General features: G+C 43.0%; 1 pseudogene across 1 annotated transcript in view; it reads right to left on the reverse strand.

Annotated features, from left to right (window-relative positions):
* LOC113017735 (NACHT, LRR and PYD domains-containing protein 3-like) overlaps positions 1 to 15,941 on the reverse strand; it is a 28,561-nt pseudogene extending 12,620 nt beyond the window's left edge. The window contains exons 1-3 of the transcript XR_013906621.1: positions 15,879 to 15,941; positions 9,763 to 9,894; positions 9,559 to 9,678 (exon numbers count right to left, since the gene is read on the reverse strand). The product of XR_013906621.1 is annotated as an NACHT, LRR and PYD domains-containing protein 3-like (transcript). The remainder of the gene's footprint in view (positions 1 to 9,558; positions 9,679 to 9,762; positions 9,895 to 15,878) is intronic.
* Between the last annotated feature and the right edge of the window lie 217 nt (positions 15,942 to 16,158).

Raw genomic sequence — 16,158 nt, forward strand, 5'->3', positions numbered from 1 at the left:
TGTCATAGGGCGAGAGGCAGGGTACACCCTGGACAGCTCACCAGTCTGTCGCAGGGCCAACACACAGGGACAGACAACCATTCGCACTCACATTCACTCCTAGTGACAATTTGGATTAATCAATTAACCTGTCCCCACAAACTGCATGTCTTTGGACGGTGGGAGGAGGCCGGAGTACCCGGAGGGAACCCACACAAACACGGGGAGAACATGCAAACTCCACACAGAAAGACCCCGGCCTGATGGTGGAATTGAACTCAGGACCTTCTTGTGCGGCAACAGTGCTAACCACCGTGCCACCGTGCTGCCATCCATCGGCCCATAAAAACAAAAAAATCACCATCGGGCATATGACCAGTCCAGATATGGTAGCAGGTGTTTTTCTTGGAATACTGTGTTCTTTTTCCTCCATGCATAATACCCCTTGTTATGCCCAAATAACTCAATTTTAGTTTCATCAGTCCACAGCATCTTATTCCAGAATGAGGCTGGCTTGTCACAACCACACCCACAGCACAAGCGGCTCTGTTTGTGCTGTGGGTGGAGGAAAGGCTTCCTCTGCATCACTCGTGCATACAGCATCTCCTTGTGTAAAGTGTACTGAATGGTTGAACGATGCACAGTGACTCCATCTGCTGCAAGATGCTGTTGTAGGTCTTTGGTGCTGGTCTGTGGGTCGACTCTGACTGTTGTCACCATTCGTCGTTTCTGTCTATGCGAGATTTTTCTTGATCTGCCACTTCGAGCCTTAACTTGAACTGAGCCTGTGGTCTCCCATTTTCTCAATATGCTCCTAACTGTGGAAACAGACAGCTTAAATCTCTGAGAGAGCTTTCTGTATCCTTCCCCTAAACCATGATGGTGAACAATCTTTGTCTTCAGGTCATTTGAGAGTTGTTTTGAGACCCCTGTGTTGCTACTCTTCAGAGAAAATTAAAAGAGGAGGGAAACTTACAATTGACCCCCTTAAATACTCTTTCTCATTATTGGATTCACCTGTGTATGTAGGTCAGGGGTCACTGAGCTTACCAAGCCAATTTGAGTTCCAATAATTAGTTCTAAAGGTTTTGGAATCAATAAAATGACAACAGTGCCCAAATTTATGCACCTGCCTGATTTTGTTTAAACAATTATTGCACACTTTCTGTAAATCCAATAAACTTCATTTCACTTCTCAAATATCACTGTGTATGTCTCCTATATGATATATTTAACTGGCATTCTTTTATTGTAAAAACCAATGATTTATACAGGAAAATAATGACTATTAACAAGGTTGCCCAAACTTTTGCATCCCACTGTACATAAGTTTATTGTAGCTAACTACTGACAGAATTGGTAACTCAGTGAAAACCAAGTGAAAGTGGTCTTTGCCACGTTGAGCAGCAGGTGAGCAGAATCATCTGCAGCTCAACGTGACAAAGACCAAGGAACTGATCGTGGACTTCAGGAAGACCAGGAAACACTTGACCCCTGTTTCAATCCCGGGGGTCAGTGTTGACATTGTGGAGGACTATAAATACCTTGGAGTACACATTGACAATAAACTGGACTGGGCTAAAAACACCACAGCACTTTACAGGAAGGGCCAGAGTCGTCTCTATTTTTTGAGGCGACTGAGGTCCTTCAACATCTGCCAGAAAATGCTGAGGATTTTCTATGACTCTGTTGTGGCCAGTGCGATCCTCTATGCTGTTGCATGCTGGGGGAGCAGGCTGAGGGTCGCAGATGCCAACAGACTTAATAAACTAATCCGTAAGGCCAGCAATGTTGTGGGGATGGAGCTGGACACCCTCAAGGTGGTGTCGGAGAGGCGGATGCTGACCAAGATAAAGACTATGTTGGATAACACCTCCCACCCACTCCATGACATGCTGGTCAGTCACAGGAGCACGTTCAGTGAGAGACTGAGATTACCGAAAAGCACCACTGAACGACACAGGAAATCTTTCCTGCCTGTGGCCATCTCCCTGTACAACGCATCCACTTAACACACTGTTTGCTGCTACAGCTACACGTTTCTTTTCCAACTATTTATTTATGAGTGACTTATGTATGTATGTATGTATGTATGTATGTATGTATGTATGTATGTATGTATGTATGTATGTATGTATGTATGTATGTATGTATGTATGTATATATTGTACTATTCTTAGTTAGTGTATTGTCTGTCTTGTCTTAATGTTGGTTTAAAATGGAGCACTGTAACAAAAATTAATTTCCCCCACGGATCAATAAAGTATTCTAATTCTGATTCTGATTCATATTCTTGTTTTTAACATAAACCCATTGTTGCAGCTAGGGGCAGTTCAACATTGAACCCCTTGGACTGATTTTTAGAATTACTGTTGTTATTTTCCTCTGAGGTATCGATTCAGTAACTAGTTAGGAAACATAAAGTAACGCAAGTCTATGAGCAACAGCTAAACAACTTTTGGATGTCATTTTCTGGACAAGATGGCACTAAACATGTTCTAAAACTTTAAACATCTATTTAAAAAAAAAATCCAGCTTCAGAGAGTTAAAGCTATCACATTTTTTTAGAACAGGGCTCCATGCTGTAAATTCATGTTAACTTAAGGACACAGTTTAAATGGGATTGATGGAATCATGTGTTTGCATTTCAGTTTACATCCAACAACATCAAGCAGTTAAATCATCTGTCAAAGATCCCAAAAGTCGATTCTGTTCATCTTCATTCAGAGAAATGATTCGTCACTCATCCTATCATCATAACTTCTTCAGTCTCAGCTGACTGCAGGTTTCCCCAAGCTTATAAACAGCACATTTACACAATGACTGAACCTAGCACCAGTGAATGAACAGTGGGCCGTGACGTCTGTTCCTTGATCAATAATATACAAATTGTCATGACCATAGAAGACCATGAGTACCATTCACAGAGAGTTGGGGAATGGCTGCAATCACTGCAATGTAAGATAGTGAAAGATTTTCCCCTTAGGCCCCCTCCTTGATGCAGAGATGGTCTTTCCCTTTTCACGTAATTGGCCTCCTTGACTCCGCGCTCAAACCAGCGTTCCTCCCTGTCCAGGATGTTACATCCTCATCATTAAAAGAGTGTCCACTGACCTGTAAATAGACTGCAGAGTCCTGGCCTGACGAGGTAGCTCTTCTGTGTTGTGCCATCTGCTTTGCCAGAGGTTGTTTGTTCTCCCCATGTTTCTGCCTGTAGTATTGACCGTTGTATGTGAACTAGGTAGGTTGGGGTCATCCTGTAATCTCTTATGAAACAGCTCCAAAGCTTCCGTGACTGGGATACAAGTGAGGGCAGATGTAACATTGTACAAGACCATTGTTTCATCTGCCTCCATAATGACATCTTTCATCTTCTTAACAAAATCCAAAGTGATCTGGATGTGGTGTTCAAAACTGTCTACAAATGGTTGAGGATCAAAGCCAGAAACCTAGAGATGTTATAGGTCACTGTGTTGATCATACAGCAGGGCTCTAGAGTGCGACCAATTTGGTCGCAAATGCGAAATAAGTCAGAAAGTCAGAAATAACTCTTCACAAGAAAAATGGCTTGGACATAAACCCCACATACAGCAATGATGTTGCGTGCACCCAGTTTATAGGCGTAATCGCTGACACTGTCAGGGTCCTGGGACTGGGCGACCCAGGACACCTGGGCAGTCATGGACCTGTGATATAGGTATAGATAGATATGTGGCGACCGTGGCTCAGGGGGTTGGGAATCGCATCTGTAACCGGAAGGTCGCCGGTTCGATCCCTGGGCTCTCTGTCCTGGTCATTGTGTCCTTGGGCAAGACACTTTACCCTACTTGCCTACTGGTGTTGGCCAGAGGGGCCGATGGCGCGATATGGCAGCCTCGCTTCTGTCAGTCTGCCCCAGGGCAGCTGTGGCTACAACTGTAGCTTGCCTCCACCAGTGTGTGAATGTGAGAGTGAATGAATAGTGGTATTGTAAAGCGCTTTGGGTGCCTTGAAAAGTGCTATATAAATCCAATCCATTATTATTATTATGTATTTTTGGTGTTGCATCCCCTTCTCGATGCTCGATGATATGTGTGTGTGGGTGGCTGTATGTCTGAGCACTTATAGGCGCCGTCGGGCCTTCGGGGGTGTGGCCTGCTAGGGGACTGGCCACACCCGAAGCCACACACCTGCTGCTGATCAGGCCTCGTCGGGGGAGCTACTTAAGAGAGTCTTGGAGCTCCCACCGACGCGGGATCATTGCTTGGGACTCCACGTTAGTTACCCAGTTTAGGTTTTGTCGTGAAGTGTATGCCTGCCATTGTTGAGTGTCCTGACAGCTACCGCTATTGTTTCCCGCAGGAGGAGCGTGGAAGGCTTGAAGAGCAGCGAGCACTGGGAGTGCTGACACGGGAGCAGAGAGCACTAGGAGGACACGAAACGGGAGTCTGGGGAAAACATGGGGATTTATTGTTGCTTTGTACCACACACTGTAAATAAACGCACTGCTTGTAATTTGAGCACCGCGCCTGGGTCCTCCTTCCCCACACCCCCCCACGGTCGTGACAGACACACTGATAAAAAGACGTCAGTGGAAATTGCGAACAGTACATACATGGCCTTCCTGATCGATGGAGACACAGACATCGCCACAAAAGAATGTGTCATTGTGTACGCTCGTATCTTGCAAAAAGGAAGACCAGCGAATATACTGATTGGACACATTGAGGTCCAGCATGTCCATGCCCAAGGTAAGCCATGTCATGTCACGTAGCCTATGTATATGATTAATAATATTACGTCGTGTTACTGAATTAACCATATCTAGCATATTCTTATCATTGAAAATTAAACATAGCAATAATACATGAATATAGAAACTCAAACTGAAAAAGACTGCATTGTAAACTCTTGATCTGATAAGTAAATGGTATTTTTTTTTTATTTGTTTAGGAATTTATGCTGCCTCAAAGAAAGCATTTGCTGCTCTTGGGGACCAGTGCAGTAACTGGTTGGATAAAATCATTGCTATGGGGGCTGATGGAGCTGCTGTTAATTTGGGCAGCAAAGGGGGTGTCAAGTTAATCATTTTGAAAGGTTGTTAGTTAATCATTTACAAATCAAAAAAACGTGAACATGTAAAACTGCGATGTTAATTAGACATACATATAGGATCTTGGGGCTGGGCACGATACACGGAGTCCAAGTTACCATCAGGGTGTACACCTCACCCCGGGCATCGTTGCCCACCTCTCAATTTTAAATACACTTAGACATTGAGGGCTAGCAGGAGGGACCATGCGCTTACCTGCTGCTCTCTGGCAGGTAGCTCCATGCCCTCCTGGGTTTTAATTGCACCTTAGAACACACATGCATCAACATTACAATGAGCGGGTGGAGGGAGGTTTGGAGTCTTCTCTCACCCCCGTTCTCTGCGGCCTGCTGGAGCGGGGGGGCTAGGAGGAGTTGGCCGTCCGACTGCGGTCTGGAGTGTGGGGCCTCCCTGCTGCTGCGGAGTCGGGGCGGTCTGCCTCTCCCCACCACAGGGAAAAGGGTAACACCACCTGGGTCTGGGTGCAGTTCCCCCCTCCAGGGGCAAGAGTACCTAGACCCGGTTCGTAGAGTACGCTTGGGGAGTGTGATCGTGTGTACAGCGTCTCTTTATGTCTGTCTCCACATCGGTTGAGTGTGGAATAAGTGCATATGAGAGCATGAGGGTGGGAATGGATGTTTGTGTCTGTGTGTGCCTGTATGTCTGTGTCTATATGTCAGGTTGGGTATCAGACGCCACCTCTCTGGGGACATCTCAGGCCCTCCAAGGTTTGGAGGCCTATCTCCACCCACCACCACTTCCCCTGCCAGTGGCGGACTCCCTCAGGTGTCGGTGCGTTGGTGGTTCTTTGTGTCTGGGGGTGGGCGTCCGGGTACACACACCGGCTCACTCCTTGGTGGCTGCTTATCGGGGCCTGGAACCTGGGGCTCGCTCGGGCCACTTCGGAGGTGGGGTGCCCTCGGCCTCTCGGCCTGGGGCTCGGTCACTCAGGCACAGCTGGCTGCCGGCGGAGCTCACGGGCGCGTCACTGCAACTCCCCCTGGCTTCTGCTCCGCGGCTGCTGAATGAGCCCTCATCTGGGACTCTCCTTAGCTCTTACTGGGACAGTGGCGCAGCTGCCCCTCTGTTGGTCTTCCTTGGTCTCTTGTGTTCTGGGGGCCTCTGGATGTCTGGAGTTTTGATCTCCTCCATACCTGCTTCATACCATAGAGGAAAGGGCTGTGGCCCCCCACACTCCCTAGCAGATCATTACAGGAAGGTGAACGCACGCAAAGCTACTGGTCCGGACGGGATTCCCGGCCGCGTCCTCAAGTCATGCGCGGCTCAGCTGGCTGGAGTGTTCACACACATCTTCAACCTTTCCCTCTCTCTGTCTGTAGTCCCAGCCTGCTTCAAAAAGGCCACCATCGTCCCTGTACCCAAATCCTCCACCATCTCCTCATTGAACGACTGGCGACCTGTAGCCCTGACCCCCATCGTAAGCAAATGCTTCGAGAAGCTGGTCAGGGACTTCATCTGCTCTGCACTACCTGACTCACTGGACCCTCTACAGTTTGCATACCGCCACAACAGGTCCACTGATGATGCCATAGCCCTGACACTACATACTGCCCTGTCACACCTGGAGAAGAAAGACACGTATGTGAGAATGCTGTTTGTAGATTACAGCTCAGCATTCAATACCATCGTTCCCTCGAAGCTGGACAGGAAACTGCAGGATCTAGGACTGAGCAGCTCCCTCTGCAGCTGGATCCTTAGCTTCCTGTCTGACAGACGCCAAGTGATCATACTGGGCAGCATCACCTCATCCCCCATCACACTGAACACTGGTGCTCCACAGGGGTGTGTAATGAGCTCTCTCCTGTACTCACTCTACACCTACGACTGCACAGCCACTAACAACTCCAACATCATTGTGAAGTTTGCAGACGACACTACAGTGGTGGGTCTTATCACCAACGGTGATGAGACGGCTTACAGGGAGGAGGTCAGCGCCCTGACCCACTGGTGTCAAGACAACCATCTCACCCTCAGCGTCGCAAAGACAAAGGAGTTGATAGTGGACTTCCGGAGGTGCAGAGAAGTACACACCCCCATCACCATCAACGGCGCTTCTGTGGAGAGAGTGAGCAGCTTCCGTTTCCTTGGTGTACATCTGGCTGAGGATCTTACGTGGTCAGTACACATAAACAAAACAGTGAAGAAGGCACAACAGCGCCTCTTCTTTCTCAGGAGACTGAAAAAATTTGGCATGAACCCCCGCATCCTCAGGACCTTCTATCACTGTGCCATTGAGAGCATCCTCACTGGATGCATCATCACCTGGTATGGCAACAGCACCGCCTACAACTGCAAAGCTCTCCAGCGAGTAGTGCGGTGCTCTGAACGGATAATTGGAGGTGAGCTTCCCTCCAAGACATCTACAGGAAGCGCTGCCTGAGGAAAGCGGGGAGGATCATCAAGGACTCCAGTCACCCCAGCCATAAACTGTTCATACTGCTTCCATCAGGAACGAGGTTCTGCAGCATCCGGTCCTGAACCAGCAGACTGAGAGACAGCTTTTTCCATCAGGCCATCAGACTGCTGAACACGTCATAGACACCTCAGCTTCACTACTGGAACTTCAACATTATGCACTACACACTGTACAGTAATGCCACTGTTTTGCACATGTCTCAACTCTGTATATTTTTATATATTTTATTTTATTTTTACTCTATTTAATTTGTAAAAATGTGTATACACACACACACACACACACACACACACACACACACACACACACACACACACACACAGAAAAGCATTTAGTATACACATCCAGAAATGCATATACTATTATATATTGTACATATATTTATTAGTTTCAGATTTAGCCATTCTTGTATTTTGCTTGTTTACGTTATTGTATTTTGCACATCTCTGTTGCTTGTGAAGCTCGCACACAAGAATTTCACTCACATGTGCTGTACCAATGTACCTGCACATGTGATGTGACAATAAAAGTGATTTGATTTGACATGGAGAAACCTTTGGAATGCAAGCATGCTGATCCACACAGGTATGCACACAGGTGTACACATGGGTATTCACAGACGCGGACTACAGCTTTCTTGGCTGCTGCCTCAAAGCACATTGTGCGCTGTCTATCTTGCGTGCTGCACAATATCGTTTATTATTTAGTAACTATTGATATCTATGGCTAGCTAGTTTATTGTGATGGTGCTTTTTTTTTCTTATTATGTTGCTCTTTGTTGTTTGCTTTCTCTTCTGTTTTTTTTCTCCATACAGGTGACCCAGGTGTTTTTTTTTTTTTCTCTCTTCCCCCCCTTCTCACCTTCTCTTCTCCCCTTTGGTTTTCTTTCTCTCCCTCTCTTTCTTTCATTCTTTCCCCCTGTCCTATCCCACAGTCATGTCTGTCCCGTTTGTAGCAACTGAAAATAAAATAAATTCATAATTATAATAAAGGTCAATCAAATGGACCAATATGGCAAGGCCATGATGATCCACTTGGTAAAATAAATCCACTTGGCATCTTTCTTGGCCTTAAGACAACAATTCTGATGGCTATAGATCCAAACGGGACACAAAAAAAAAAAAAAAAAAAAAAAAAGAAGATGCAGCAGTCATGTCTCCTTTTACTGAAAACTCTCCCCCTCTCCCTCACCATCTGTAAACATACATGTCTCAGTAATGCAGTTCATGCATGTTACTAACTAAACTTCTTCCCTGGAGTTTCTGTGCTCTCTCATCCAGCAGGTTCCGATGGATCGTGGCTGCTGCTGTGGTCCTGCTTGACATCTACTACATATATTATTACTCTCTGACTTGATTTATATTACAATGAAGGTGTATAAAGCATGACATGAATATAGAAGATATAAAAAAATAAATAAAAAAACTGCGGTGTTAAGCAATGCAGTTAAAAAATTTGGGTACGCCTTACTTTTGTGCTTGTACGCCTAAATTTTATTTTTAGGCGCACCAGTGCAACCATGGCAAAAAGTTAGTCTAGAGCCCTGTACAGGCAATTGGTCTTGAAGTTGCACCCTGTTTATGTATCTTTGGTAAACCCTACAGACTTGGTCTAGATTCCTCTGTGTAAATACTGTGGTACAAGGTCCGGTCAATAGCATTGTCTTGTTCTAACTGCTTCAGTCTTTCTGGTTTAGCAACATACCCTTGTCTGCCGCAAGGATGATAATGTTGTTGTTAATACCGAGTGTTGCGAGTGCATTCCTATCCTTCGTGTTGATGTTGGATTATGTGGGCTGTTTCTGTTTTGCTGTTTCTATGGCTGTGATCAGTTCCACTAGCAGGATTAGTATCAGCGTCACAGGAAAGTTCAAGCCTCTGTTGTTTGTCTCTGAGTCAGTTGACTGTCAGACACATTTCTCATCCACTTGTCCCTATCATCCATTCAGCATCCTTTCTCCCACTGAAAACTATGTCGAGATGAACAGAATCAACTTTGGGGATTTATTTACCTGGAGGACTGAGCATGCATCAAGACACCTCTTAAATTCTTCACGTTACTAACAGCTCACCTGTATGCAGCAGAGGTCTTCCCCTTTTTAAATTCAATGGCTTCATCTTTAGACGCATCACTCTTTAAAGACACACAGCTGGGTCCAGGTTCATGTTTGCGTTTACTTCCTCGTTTCTTCCTGTGAATAATGATGGAGCAGTGATATGAGTGCTGAGCTGTGACATGTAGAAGAGTCATGGACAGTTAGAGATGGTCATCTCACCTCTGAGCTTTGGTCTGAATCTCATGTTCCCCACACAGAGTGGTTTTAGCGGGAGGGGCTCCCTCCTCTCTGTCCTCATACTGATCCATGTTGTTGAATTCACATCAGCTCACACATACTTTCTACCTTCACCTGCAGAGAAAACACAAATCATTCATGTGCACATGAACTGAAATCCTCCTTTCCATCACACGTGCTGTCCAAATATCAGCTGCTTCTTTTCTGCTTCCTCTCACTGCCAGCTGAATGCAGTCAGACAGGAGTGTGAGGCAGAGGAAGCTGCCATCTGTCAGGGTTCCTGGGTCGTTGACCCAGTGGCTTCAGTTTTGTACCCTTTGTGTTCTCTTCTTAGTTTATTTTTGTGAAGGTTTTGGTTTCCATACTCCCTCTATTCTGTGTCTGTGTCTGCCCTGGTCCCACGTCTCTTTTCCCTCTGTTACGGTGCCTGCTTGTGAGTCTGTCTCTCATTCATGCTTTGTGTTCTGCCTGCGTTTATTCTTTGTATTTTGGAAGTTTGTTACTTTGAGTTCAGCATTAAAGCTGTTTTTTGAGTTCACGTCTGTCTCCGGAGTCTGCACTCTGGGTCCTCCTTACCACCACTCCTGCCTGTACACTCCTGACCTCACTTGACACCATCAGCTGCTCTACTTCTACTCCCAGTTCACTGGATGGAGCCATGAAGCACACACGATCCATTCACTGACACAAACTGATTCACTGTGACTGTAAGCTTCAGTTCATTAATATTCAGTGAGTTCAACAAGATTGAACAACATTTTCAAACATTTCAGCTGATCCATGATTCAATGAGGATCATTAGAGTTAAAAGCTTCAAATTAACTATTCCTGCTGATTTTGCAGAGAGCTGTACACACACTGATTCACTGGTAATGAGAATCTTTTTCCATCCAGTAACGCTCAGTCAGTTCAGGATTAATGTGAACAGCCAGTCAGAGAAAGGAGGAGTCAGAGTTTCACAGTAAGACAACTGGTCTTAAATTCAGTTAATGCCAGACTGGTGTTTTCTGACTGTGTAGTTTTAATTTAGACTGAAGGAAACATTTAGTAGTTACAGCTCAGTGTACTAATCGTTTGAGTTTTGGACGAAATGGATTCTGGGATATTGCATTTCGTCATTTCAAGCTGATTGGAGACCAAAACAGCCAATCAGATTTTTTTGTACCCAACTCTGTGATTGGCTGGTTTTGTGGCACAAATATAACGGTGTACAGAAAGAGTTGAGTGCGCACGTGCAGAAATGTTGAGCGCGCACGTGCAGAAATGTTGAGAGCGCAACCAACACATTGCGAGCAAGCGCAAATGCAAAAAACTTAGCGAGAGGGGTTTCTATTTTGATTGTGTGCATGGGTAATACCAAACACTGAAATACGTTTTTGCGTGCAGCAATGAATTTTGTTCGCTCAAATTTAGCTTTTCTTCGCTCAAAACAAATTTCTCCTCAAAATTAAACACTTGCACCTGCAAATTTTTTTACGTGCGCTCAGAATAGTGGCAGAATAATAACGCCATAACTGGAGTTCTCACTGGCCGCTGGCCAAGACCTTGGCTGCTACCTGACCCCCTGCAGCTGTGTTTGAATGGGTGGGAAAGTTACGCAGCAGCAGGGGGCGGGGATACTGGTCCCTATATATAAGGGGACCACAGGACACCCCCAGCAATTTTTCCCGTCTGCTGTTTCTCTCTGTCCATCTGTGTTGCTCTGCTGTCTGTGCTCAGCGCTGTACACCCCGGGGTTTTGCTGTGCTTGCTTTCTGCTTTGTAATTTTCTTGCTAAATGTCTGTATTTATTTTTCCTGCTGTTCATATGATTCAGTGTATTAAACTCTGCTCCAAGAATTCTACTCTTTTACAGAGCATCTTTTTAGTGTCTTGATTTAACTGGATCTAAAGAGGTTGGATCTACATATCGCTAGTGGGAGAAAGCTAACAAAATGGTTTCAAAATTTGCAACCACATGATCCAACTCACAAAAAAGGTCATCCAGTCGATCTGGTGTTGTCATATGGTCTAGATGTTTGTATTACAGAAATCACTTCATAAGACTGAAGTTATGGTTTTTGGAACTCATGCCCCTTGGAACAAGTTAACTGATATCCTTGGTCTTCTTGCTCCTCATCTTTCTCACACTGTGAGGAATCTCGGAGTGTTTTTAGATGGCTCGTTTAAATTAGAGAAGCAAGTGTCCACAGTTGTGAAATCAAGATTTTATCAGTTGCCAAAGCTAAGCCTCATCTTCCTCCGAGAGACGTAGAAACACTTATTAATGGCTCATCACCTCTAGACTGGACTACTGCAATTCTATCTATTTGGGTCTTCAACACCATGTCTCCATCACTTGCAGTTAGTCCAAAATAGTGCTGCGCATCTTTTAACAGGTGTTAGAATGTATGAACACATCACTCCAGTTTTAGCAAATTTACACTGGCTCCCTGTAAAATATCGTATCGATTTTAAGATTCTTTTACTTACTTTTAAAGATTTAAATAAAATGGTGCCTAGTTATTTAAATAAACTCCACAATGCGTATGACCCCAAAAGAGTGCTGAGATCATCTAACCAGATGCACAACCAAGGTTTCGATTGAACCATAGAGGTGATCGGGCCTTCGCAGTAGCAGCACCCAGACTCTGGAATAATCTGCAAGGAGGAGATTCGTATTTCAAAAACTCAATTTTTTTTTACTTTGGCTTTTAATTCGAGTTCAGTGTGAGTACCATCGGGCCTGTCCTATATGGAAAAGATATATATAAATCTTATAAAGGTTGTATCTGTCTTGTGTGAAACTTGTATGAAAAGCATACAAGAGTGAAAACAGATATAAGATCCCTTGAAAAATTATATAATGAAACTTGTATGTTTTGGATACTTACTAAAACAATGTATGAAAGTAATGAGAAAGTGGCCACTTTCATGAGTGATCACATATAAGTTTTTACTATTTCTTTTCCATATGGGGTTTCATGCTTTTATTGTTAATTCACTGTCTTCTTATTTATCTGCATTTGTTTCTAATTTATTTATATTTGGTTCTCTGTTGTTTTCTCTTGTTTTTAAAACACTTTGCATTTAGCACTTTGGTCAACTCTGTTTTTAAATGTGCTATACAAATACATTTTTATTTTATTTATTTTTTTAAAGTAGAATACGGAAAAGATCTCTCCTTTGTCTCACATCATGAGAAACAAAGCTGATGATCGGTGTTTTCAGCCAAAGAAGCATTCTTCACATGTTTAAACTAGAAAAACTTGAAACTGCATACAGCATAGTTTCAGTTTGTAGCACACCTGATGTTTGTGAAGAATCAACAGCAGCAACAAGTTAAAATGCTCGAGAGAGGTCAGCAGTGCTAAAGACAAGCGGTTTAAAGAGGAAACAAAGCAAACTTACAGTTTCTCCACACAGAGACACAAACAACAAGCTCCAATCCACACCTGGACACTAAACGCATAGACACATGTGAGGTATTTGTTGGAAAGAGGCAGGACTCCACCTGAAGTAGGGCAGAAAGGAGGAGGCAGGTTTGTAGGAGAGTTTCTGAATCTTAACCTTGGTCAGATTTAAAGTAGAATTCAGCTTTTCTCATTCCGTTCCTTTTTTCATTTCATTCAGTTTTGGTTCTTATTAAAATAACATAATGGGAATGTATCTTTTAATTGATAATTATCAAGTTCTCTGAAATACTCTGATCTCATTGTGAAATCAAGAGAGTTTGGTACCAAGAATCTCTTTTCATGGCCATCAGTCAAAGGGATGCAAACTGATCAAACTCTGAAAACGCCCATCTGTTTCTGTTTCTCTGTTGCTCCTGAAATCCGCACACAGATCTCCTTTCCACTTTCCATTTGACTTGACCACTGGCTGACAATGGGAAGTCTTTGTCTTGTCTAAATAACTTTATTGAGACCCATGAACACCAGACAGGACCACATGAAGCTGGTGATCAGGATGAGAATTTAGAAAATTGTTGAAACAAAAAAGCTCTCAGAGCTGCTGAACTACTAATAACTCACTGTGGAAACTGTGAACAAACTCAAAGTCCTGACTTTACACTTCCATCAAGCTTTTTTTTTTTTTAATGAAAAGCAGTTGTGCAGAAATAATATTAAACTATAAAAGTACTTCTATGTATAGTGAGCCCCAATGAAATACAAATACAGAGATATTAACTTCTATCCATTAGTCATTCCATTAAAACAGAGTATTTTTTCTAAAGTTATATATCTAATACATGAACAAGGCACAAAAAGGAATCATTGGAATACCAGAGGAGCAAAAAACAGTTAGCTGGGACTGCAAGACCAGACTGACCAACCTGCGCACCACCTGGATTATTACAAGAAAGCCGACTCGACTCGCACTTGGAACCTGGAACAACTAAAACTGTATAAGATCAACAGGAACCTAAAAGCCTTCGTCAGGAACTCAGTGTGGATGTGATGAACAACAGTGGAGGCCGACTTCAAGCCCATAGCACAAGTCACCATCAAGTGTGGGATCTACCAAGAAGAGGCTCTGTCCCCACCACTGAATGACTAATAATAAAAGACCTCATAGTCTGTCAGATCTGAATGATTAAACTGCAGCTTCTTGACTTCAGTCTGTGTGTGTGTGTCTGTGTTCGTGTGTTCACTCCAGAAAAATGCAGTCTGACTGCTCAGACTGAGTCTAAGTCAGAGTAAAGTTCACATGCTGTGTAGGGTGGTCACTCAAAAAGAAAATAAAAAAATTACACATTACTTAGTTACTCACTGGAGTAAGTACATTTTTCTGTTGGTGGCTCATAATATTTAACCTTTTATGTAAGATAATAATAATGATAATAATACTCAATACTTGAAATGTGCAATTCACTTGTATTTTTATTTTTTTATTCCTATTTATTCTATTTATCCCCTTTGTATATTTTATTTATATTTGTCTCTGTATTTATATATGTGTGTGTGTGTGTGTGTGTGTGTGTGTGTGTGTGTGTGTGTGTGTGTGTGTATATATAAAACAGTTCTGTAACTGTAACTTTGGTCGTTGCTGTGCTTTTTTTGGAAGTCGAATTTCCCAGAGGAACCCACCCGAGGGATTAATAAAGTTCTCTTATCTTATCTTAATAATAATCTTGCAATATTTTTTTTCTTGTTACTTGCTCTAGCTGAGCAAGAAATCTTTGGTTGTATTCTAGTCCAGTTCATCCTCTGTCTGAAAGCTATTTCAGTTCTCCTCCTTGTCTCTAATGCAACTTTCTGCTGATTGTTGGTTTAAAATAGAATCTGCTGAATCTCATCCACTCACTGCTGCTGAGATTCAGTCACATTCATTTGAATCCAAGAAACAAAAGATTTTTTCTATTGTTAAATACATATTTTTTCTTCATTTTAAAATGCACATAAGAATTAGAAATAATTGATGAGCATATTTGAACACAGGAGAAGACAGAGTTTTGGCTGTGATTTCTATTTCATTATCATAGGTTGGATTAAAATATCACCTTCGGCAGCATTAACCAGTTTGCTGTGGAGAACACTATATACATAACTGACAGACAGACCAACGAAGAAAACAGTTTCACTGAGCTCTTTCAGTTTATAAAACTATTCTTCTGGTTTCCATTAACAAACTGAGTCCTTATCAAAGAAAAGCATGAACAGGTGTGATTGGAAGAACCTGATCATTTTGAAATGTTCAATGTTTGTAAACTTCTAGGTTTCATTTTCACCAACTTTGTTTGAAGCAAAGCTGACCTGAGCTGGAGATGATTGACTTTGTTTTTTCAGTGTCACTTCAGTAAAACCTGAAAGTCGACTTCTAAGAACAGAATGATTATATCTGATTGTTTCCAGTTAAAGAAGGAAAAACGTCCCATCAGTGATGATCAGTGTCTAAAGTTTCATACAGATCAATTTAAAATGTTTATCACAGTAACAAATGTTTCAGTGTAGAGTTACTGACTGATAATCACTGTGGATTCCAGTCAATCAGAAATCTATAATTATGTGGATTTATCTTCAAACACAAATAAAGAAATAAGAGAACATTAAAGAGCAGAAACAAACAGTACAACTGTAAACAGTAAACTGATAAAGGAGAGAACAAAACAAACTTACAGTTTCTTCAAACAGTGACACGAACAACAAGCTCCACTCCACACCTGGACACTAAACACAGACACACAGGTGAGCTGCTTCCTGGAAGGAGGCGGGACTAAAGCTGAAGAGTGTGAGAGGGCCACACCTTCATGTGCTGATTTACAAATATGTTGTCTGACTGCTCAGACTGAGTCTAAGTCAGAGTAAAGTTCAAAATCTGCCGTATGAAGACTTTAATCTCTTTTTTTTTTTTTTTGGCCTGTCCCGTTTGGCTCTTTTGCCATCAGAATTGTTGTCT

The sequence above is a fragment of the Astatotilapia calliptera genome, chromosome 3 (genome assembly GCF_964374335.1).
Source record: "Astatotilapia calliptera chromosome 3, fAstCal68.1, whole genome shotgun sequence".
In the NCBI taxonomy this organism is placed as follows: Eukaryota; Metazoa; Chordata; class Actinopteri; order Cichliformes; family Cichlidae; genus Astatotilapia; species Astatotilapia calliptera.